This window comes from Zingiber officinale, chromosome 10A, assembly GCF_018446385.1.
Source record: "Zingiber officinale cultivar Zhangliang chromosome 10A, Zo_v1.1, whole genome shotgun sequence".
Taxonomy (NCBI): Eukaryota; Viridiplantae; Streptophyta; class Magnoliopsida; order Zingiberales; family Zingiberaceae; genus Zingiber; species Zingiber officinale.
The window spans coordinates 37,958,900-37,966,736 of record NC_056004.1 but is presented as its reverse complement, the minus strand read 5'-3'; the positions used below and the strand labels follow the sequence as shown (position 1 = coordinate 37,966,736).

At 37.1% G+C, this 7,837-nt stretch overlaps 1 long non-coding RNA gene across 1 annotated transcript; it reads left to right on the top strand.

Moving 5' to 3' along the window:
• The first annotated feature begins 3,922 nt into the window (after window positions 1-3,922).
• On the top strand, window positions 3,923-7,485 carry LOC122027561. Its single transcript, XR_006124453.1, has 3 exons — window positions 3,923-4,166; window positions 5,129-5,275; window positions 7,236-7,485. It is a non-coding gene; the product is annotated as an uncharacterized LOC122027561 (long non-coding RNA).
• Window positions 7,486-7,837: the final 352 nt, after the last annotated feature.

The window sequence follows — 7,837 nt, the reverse complement described above, 5'->3', positions numbered from 1 at the left end:
TTTTGTTGTATCATATACACATCGACGAATAGTTTTCTGTTAAGGAAAGTTATTTTGACATCCATTTGTCATATCTCATAATCATGATGAGCTACTATCGCTAGGAGTATCCAAATGAATTTAAACATATCCACTAGTGAGAAGGTTTCATCATAGTCAATATCATATTTTTGACGATAGTCTTTCTCCACCAATCTTGCTTTGTAGGCAATCAAATTAACATCCATGTTGATTTTCTCTTTAAAACCCACTTGCACCCAATAGGTGTTATACCTTCAGGTGGGTCCACCAAGTTCCAAATTTAGTTTTCATACATAGAATCCATTTTCGATTTCATGGCTTCAAACCATGAGACCATTTTTAAACTATTCAAAACTTCTTCATAACTAGTAGGCTCCTCATCCTCAATGAGAAATGTGTCTCTCAATTCATTTATAAGAAATCCATATCTCTTAGAAATTAAACGTGTCCTACTAGATCTATGAAGAGGTGGTGTAACAATAAGTTTAGCTATTACCTCATCCCAATGAGTAATTAATTATGGTTCTAATTAGGCATCTGGAGTCACTTGAACTATCTTAGTTCAACCTTACTCCCACTATTTTTCTACCAGATAAACTCTTTCTCTAAAAATACAGCATGCTTTGAAACAAATATCTTTTGTTTTAAGGGATGATAGAATTTGTAACCCTTAGTTTCCATAGGGTAACCAACAAATAGACGCCTACCAGACTTAGTATCTAGCTTATCTGATACAGTTCTCTTCACATAAGCAGAACAACCTCATATCTTTAAATAAGATAAATGAGGGGTTTTTACTAGTCCATTTCTCAAATGGAGCAGTAGAGACTGGCTAAGTCAAGACTCTATTTAGCAAGTAAATAGTTGACTCAAGTGCATAACCCCAAAAGTCATTGGGAAGACTTGTATGATTCATCATCGACCTAACCATATCTAACAAGGTTTTGTTTTGTCTTTTAGACACACTATTATATTGTAGCATATAAGGTAGACTCCACTAAGATAATATCCCATTGTCTCCAAGATAATCTTGAAATTCTTGGGTTATGTATTCACCACCTCGATCTGATTGAAGTATTTTAATACCTTTACCTAATGTTTCTCTACTTCATGTCTAAATTCTTTGAACTTTTGAAAGGTCTCTATTTTAATAAATACTCATACTCAAATCATGAGTCATTATTGATGAAGGTAATGAAGTAGTTATAATCTCTTAGTACAAAGGTTGACATGAGGACACATACATAGATATGTATAGAGCCCAATATGTCATTCTCTCATTCACCTTGTCCCTAAAAGGTAACTTAGTTATCTTGTCTTTTAAGCAACAAAGCACATGTATCATATGAATCCAATTCAAATGATTCTAGAATTTTACATGTCATGCCCCGAAGGTATATTTATTCGATGAAACAGACGGTACCCCCTCGTGACAAGACCACATAGCTGGTATAAACCACGTAAAGTAACAATATCCAATTGTCAAATGTAAAGCTATATAAAATCCACTCAAATGTAAACTGAATAGTTTGTGTGCTAGTACGGCTTAAAACATAACAAGTAGTATGACTAAGATAAAGTACCAACCAAGGTCAAAATTAAAACACAAAGACAATCTTTAAACGAACGAGTTCAGAAACCAAAGTACAAGAGAAATGCAATATAAAGTAAAATAGAAAACTCTCGACATAATATGAGACTAGCAGATAGGACCTCAAAGTGACTCCACATATCCTTTATCTGCTACCTGAGGAAAGAAGAACATAATAGGATAGTGAGTCCAAATGACTCAGCCGATAATAAAAGATAGTGTATGAACTAAGTGTAAGGAGATCAAAGGTATATAGTCGCACGGGTAATATCAACATAAATAACCGCAAGAACATAATAAATGCATATACCCAATCTGATCCACCAAGTATAGAATAATGGACATAAATAAATAGAGATCTATAATAGTGTTGCTCACAATCACATGAGCAACATATATAACATATACATACCAATAACATGAATGAAAATGTCAAACACATGCAACAACCATATTTCAAACATATGCAGCATATCATAGCATATGAAATCTATATCACTAGCATATGCAACCACTACAACAAATATGACTTTCCGCAGCGCATCATCAACGGCGCGTGGTTAGAGTGCTCTGTTAATAATAGTTTCATAGCGTGCCCAATTATGTGCGCTGCAGATAGTATAATATTTATACAAATGGCGGCATGCAAAAAAAGTACACTATCAATAAACTTTTCTACAGCGTGCAGAGTGCGCTGTTAAAATGTAATATTAACGGCATGTAGAGTGCACTATTAATATTATTATACTAATATTAATGACGACGTGCAAAAAAATATACGCTGTCAATAAATATTATTTACGATGTTGTTAACCTGAAACATTAATCATCTTTAGTTTTTTTTATTTTTAAATCTTAAAATTCTTAGCCGAATTCTTCGGCCAAATCCCTAAAGACACCCACGACTCCCTCTTCGTCAAAATTTTTCTGTCGCGAGCCTTACTCCCTCTCCGCCGAAACCCTTCCTCTCTGTCGAAACCTTCCGCGCTCCGCCTCCGTGCTCTTCCTCCCTCTCTACCTCCGTGCTTCGCCTTCATCTCTGTCGTACTCCGCCTTCCTTGCTCCGCTCATCATTGCCCAAAGTCGCCACAGGATAGCTACACCCTCACACTCCACAAGGCCCTTATGTTCTTCAATGCCTAGCGATGCGAGTCCTCATAGATGGCCTCTTCGGAAAAAAAGGTTTTGACGGTATAAAAAATGTTCCTTTGCCCCTGATTTCTTTTGTAGCAAGGTCGATTCCCAAACACAACAATGTATTGTGGAGGGGGGACTCTGACTTGAGGGATGGCTTCTCACTACAAGAAAATTGGGATTCTACAATACTTAAACGACAACGCTTTTTATAAAAAGCGTTGTCTATTTTTTTTAACAACGCTTTTAGTGAAAAGCGTTGTCTATTTCATTATTTTCTTATTAATAGACATCGCTTTTCTAAAAACCGTTGTCTATTAGTGATTTTTACGGGTCAAAGACAACGTTTTTTGAAAAGCGTTGTCTATTAGCATTTTTTTAGTGTCTACGACAACGATTTTTAAAAAGCGTTGTGTACTATTAAACCCTCATCTAAATCTGGGATAATACAAACCGTTGGATCAAGTACCCTTAGGTTTCACTCTCACAACTCCTCATCTCATGCTTATCTTCCCGAACCCCTCTCACAACTCCTCATCTCATGCCTATCTTCCTGAACCCCTCTCACGCCCTCTCCTTCCAACTCCTCCTCTCACGTCCTCTCCATCCAACTCCTCTCCAGCAAACCCCTCCGGCGAACTCCTCTACGCGAACCTCCTCTCCTCTAAATTTCTTCACCTCTTCGTCAAATAGCAAATGCCCTAATCACTCCGCTCTTGGATCGCCGCCTCCGCACTTGGCCTGCTCTTTGGAAGATCGATATTTGTAGCTCGGTCTTTGTCTTGCTCTAGTTTGTCGAAGCAAATTGTTATTGACGGCCTGGGGGGATTTGTTTAAGCCGATTCATCCTCGTTTCGTCTTTTTTTTTGTTAGGGTTTGCAAAGGTGGAAAGCGGTACGGAGGATGGAGAAGAAGCAAGGATTCTTCTCGGTGCTAAGGGAGGAGGTTGCGAGGGGGCTTTCTCCATCACGGTCGTGGGGAAGGCCGAGGTCGGAGAGCCCGCGGCGGAGCACATGGCCTTCACCGTCACGAAGACTTCTGAGGGCTACGTCCGGCCGGCGGAGCCGACGCCTCCGGATCGCTGACGCTCGACTGGATCGGACGATACCCAACCCATCGCGGCCTCGTCGACTCCCTCCACATTTACAAGCACGGCCAAAACCCCGCCGAGGTCATCCGCGAGGCGCTGGCCTGGGCCCTGGTCCCGTACTACCCGATCGCCGACCGGATCGTGCAGCCGGAAGGCTGCGAGCCCCGGATCGAGTGCACCGGGGAGGGCATCTAGTTCGTGGCCGCCTCCGCCAACTGCAGCCTCGCCGACGTCAACTATCTGGAGCGCCCCATGATGCTCGAGCAGAACGACATCCTACCCTACACCGAACTCGAGACCAGTCCTACCAATACCTTGATGATGATTCAGGTAAGCAATTTTATTGTATTTAGAAATGAAAAAAAAAATAGAGAGCCAACGCAATTTAAGACTGTACAAACCCGCGGTTTCATTCTTGCTAGATCAAGCGGAATAGAAATTGAATAACCTGAAATCTTTGTTTGATTCACTTGAATGCTCCAGATCTGTTACTAGTTTGCTTCTCAAATCGATCTGTTGCTAGAAAGATTCAAACCCCTGGATCTTTAGTTCTATATCTGGAAGCAAGAAGGACTTCGATCGGGTCAAAGTTCATAACTCATCCTAAATTTCAATCTAAGTTACATTGTCATCCTTAATGATAATATGTTGAAACAGTGGTTATCCACCGCTGGAACATTGAAACTGCAGCAGTAAGGTTTTTGAAGAAATGACAAGAATAGTGGAACCTAGCTGGTTTGATGACTAGCTTGTTCTTTTCTTCCTCAACGAACCATTAGTTCTGTTGAACGAACCATCTAAGTTCAACCTTGTAGTCTTAATTGAGAGATTATCCAAATCATCCAACTTCTCTAATATATCATCAAGATTTACTCGTAAATATATCCTGTTTTGGAATTTTGTTTTTAGAAAAGAGAAAAAAAATAACGTTAGCTCTAAATCAACTTAGTTTCTGCATTCAAATTCAGACATTCTCTTTGCCAGAACAAGAGCTAGAGTATTTTCGACTAGCATTGCAGACTCGAGTAGTTGAAACTCATGTCTTGTTCTTGTCTCCAATTTATGCTTATCTTCTTCAACAAGAATCCACATTGATGCTAGAAAAGAAATCAGACCATGCTTACATTAATATATTTATGCCTCAATCATGGAGATTACCATTTGTGTAACTAGCTCTCGTAGCTTTAAGTATGACTTCTGCTTCATCATAGAGAATAATAGGATCAATTGGATGTTGCAATGCTGCGGTTATCTGCTCCTAAGTAACTTTGGTGCTTGCATTAAAACAACAGGTTACTAAGTTCACATGTGGTGGGTTCCTCATTGGTCTAAGGTTCAACCACGCATCCGCTGATGGCTTAGGATCGGCACAAGTCATTTCCGCCATTGGTGACCTTACATTCTGAAGATTGAAAAGGGCTACTATGGCAATTCTGAAGGTTGTGAGTATTTAACAATATCTAGGTGGTAATAATATCATATTTCACATGATTTACTATGGTTATTTTAATCGCGGTAATGCAACTTGTATGATGAAATGCTAATCGTGTTGACTTTTACATTCTCCGGTTCCTCAAGTAAAATTCCTATTTGTAGGATTTGATAATAAAAATACATGACACATTTCCTTTCATAATTTGATAAATTCATCCTATTTTTCAACTCATATTTTCCTTGTTAAACATAGCTTTCTAGCATTTGTTCTTTAACTTGTTGTGGCAGGAGACTTCATCAGCACAGTACATCCTCCAGCAGTATATAGCTGCATCAGGAGGTTTCAAGCTTCTCAGTTCCATTAGGAATACATATTCAATGGGGAAGGTGAGGATGGTGGCTATTGAGTTTGAGACGGCAACCAGGATGACCAAAAACAGGAACCCAATAAGGGATGCTGAGTCTAGTGGATTTGTTCTCTAGTGTATATCTCAGCTACCTTTAGGAAGATTGAGAAAATGTCTGATCTGATTAACTTACATCATTTAGTTATTCTATAAATAATTTGGATTTTCTGCTTTTCTAGTCTGACACCATTTGCTATTGTTTGTATAATAATTGCTAGTTATTCTGATTGTGAATTTATTATTTTGGATGAAGTCTCATCTTGGTGCTGTTTCTCCGAAATTTAAAAAGAAACAAGCTAGATCATCGCAGAAGTTAACTACCAAACTCCATAGTTCTTTGGAAGACCCCAACACAAATGATTTGGAGGATAATCTACCCGTAGATAATGCTTCAAAGCAATTGGTGCTTCATAATGAGGCTTCTAGTACACATTAGATACAAGTGAGAAATAGTAAAGGTATGTGTAATTATATATAACATATATTTTAATGTGTATGTTTATCATTATTAATTTGTCTCTAATTAACATAGGCTCCTCGACAACAAGATGCCAAACAATATGGTTATTATGTGATGCGATTTATGAGACAAATTGTTGAAGAAGTTGAAATTATCTATAGTAATGTTTTCTTGCTTATGTCTCAAATTATTTGAAATAAACTATTTAAAATTTGCAAAGTCAATGTTGATTTTTTTTTCATTAATGTTCACAGTTTACAGAAGCGGAGTATTCTCGAGAAGAAATTGATGAGGTGCGATCGGAGTTGGCAGAATGTATACAAGATCAAATTTATGAGTAGGTGCATTCAAGTTTATGTAAGTTTATTACCTTGTTTTAGTTAAAGTTTATGTAAGTTCATTACCTTCTTGATGGCCCAAAAACATCAGATGAGTATAGGAATATGAATTTGGGATTGTCCTACCTTTTCAGGTCAAACAAAATATGACTGACAGAACTCATCAACTTCTAGATGCTCGATCAAAGGGCAGGTAATATCCAAGAGTCGGCTTCAATATCTTGTAGAAAATACCATGTTTACTGGTTCAAAAATGATTTTTTGCTACCTTCATGTTGACATGTTGAATTTTTAAATCCTTTCTTTGTACTCTAGAATCAAAGCCATATTTTATATGTATAGTTTAGTACATCGGAAAACTACATTTTCTATTGGAAAATTTCAATTCAAATTATGTTTGATAAAGCTACAAGTTCTGCAAACCAAAGAAATCAGAACATATGTTGATTTCGACTTTAGTTCATGTGTAAGAACTCAAATGAAATATATGTTGTTCTTTTTGCACTGCATCTCTAATTATGTATTTACGTCTCACAGTGGTTTCCCTAGCATCTCCAATTATGCTATTCTTTTTGCTATATTTTCATGGCGGAAACAAAGTAGCACATGTATTTTTAGTTTGCTCTATTCCCTGTTATTTTATGCTTAATTCTTTTTCTCTTAAAAATTATTGTATGGTGTGAACTATGACCTTTATTTTCAGCTATTACCACCGAAAATTTCTTTTGCATAATACTGATGGTATTGTTTTCTGTGACAGATACACAGTGGTAGGTGTTTTGTCCCAATCACAAGCCGTCAATCCATTTTGATCAATATATCTAGTAGAAGTAAGCATGCATATCGTTGTCTTCGAGGTCGGCTAGCTATTTTGTGATTTTTTTTGTTTTAAATTTGAATGTCACTAACTACTTTGAAATAGAAATATTCAGTCTTTGTGTATAATTGAATTCTCCTGTAAATACTAATACTTTGTAGTTGAATTCTATTGTTTGGTACGAGTTTGAAATTATTAGCTGAGCTAATTAATGCTATTTTATATGTCAAATTCGAATCTGGACATGGTAAAAGAAAATTAATAGTTTTGTAAATATAAAAAAATGATTTTGTAAATAGATTTTTTTTATTTTTTTTTAAAAGACAACGCTTTTAAAGCGTTGCATAAGTGTTGTCTTTGCCAAAAACAACAACGCTTTTAAAGCGTTGCAATAATGATGTTTTTGCAAAAAATACACAACGCTTTTAAAGCGTTGCAAAAACGTTGTCTTTGCTACAAACGACAACGCTTTAAAAGCGTTGTCGTTGAGTAGACTTTTTACAACAGTGCCTTTAACAATGCTTTTTCAGGTACAAAGATAACGC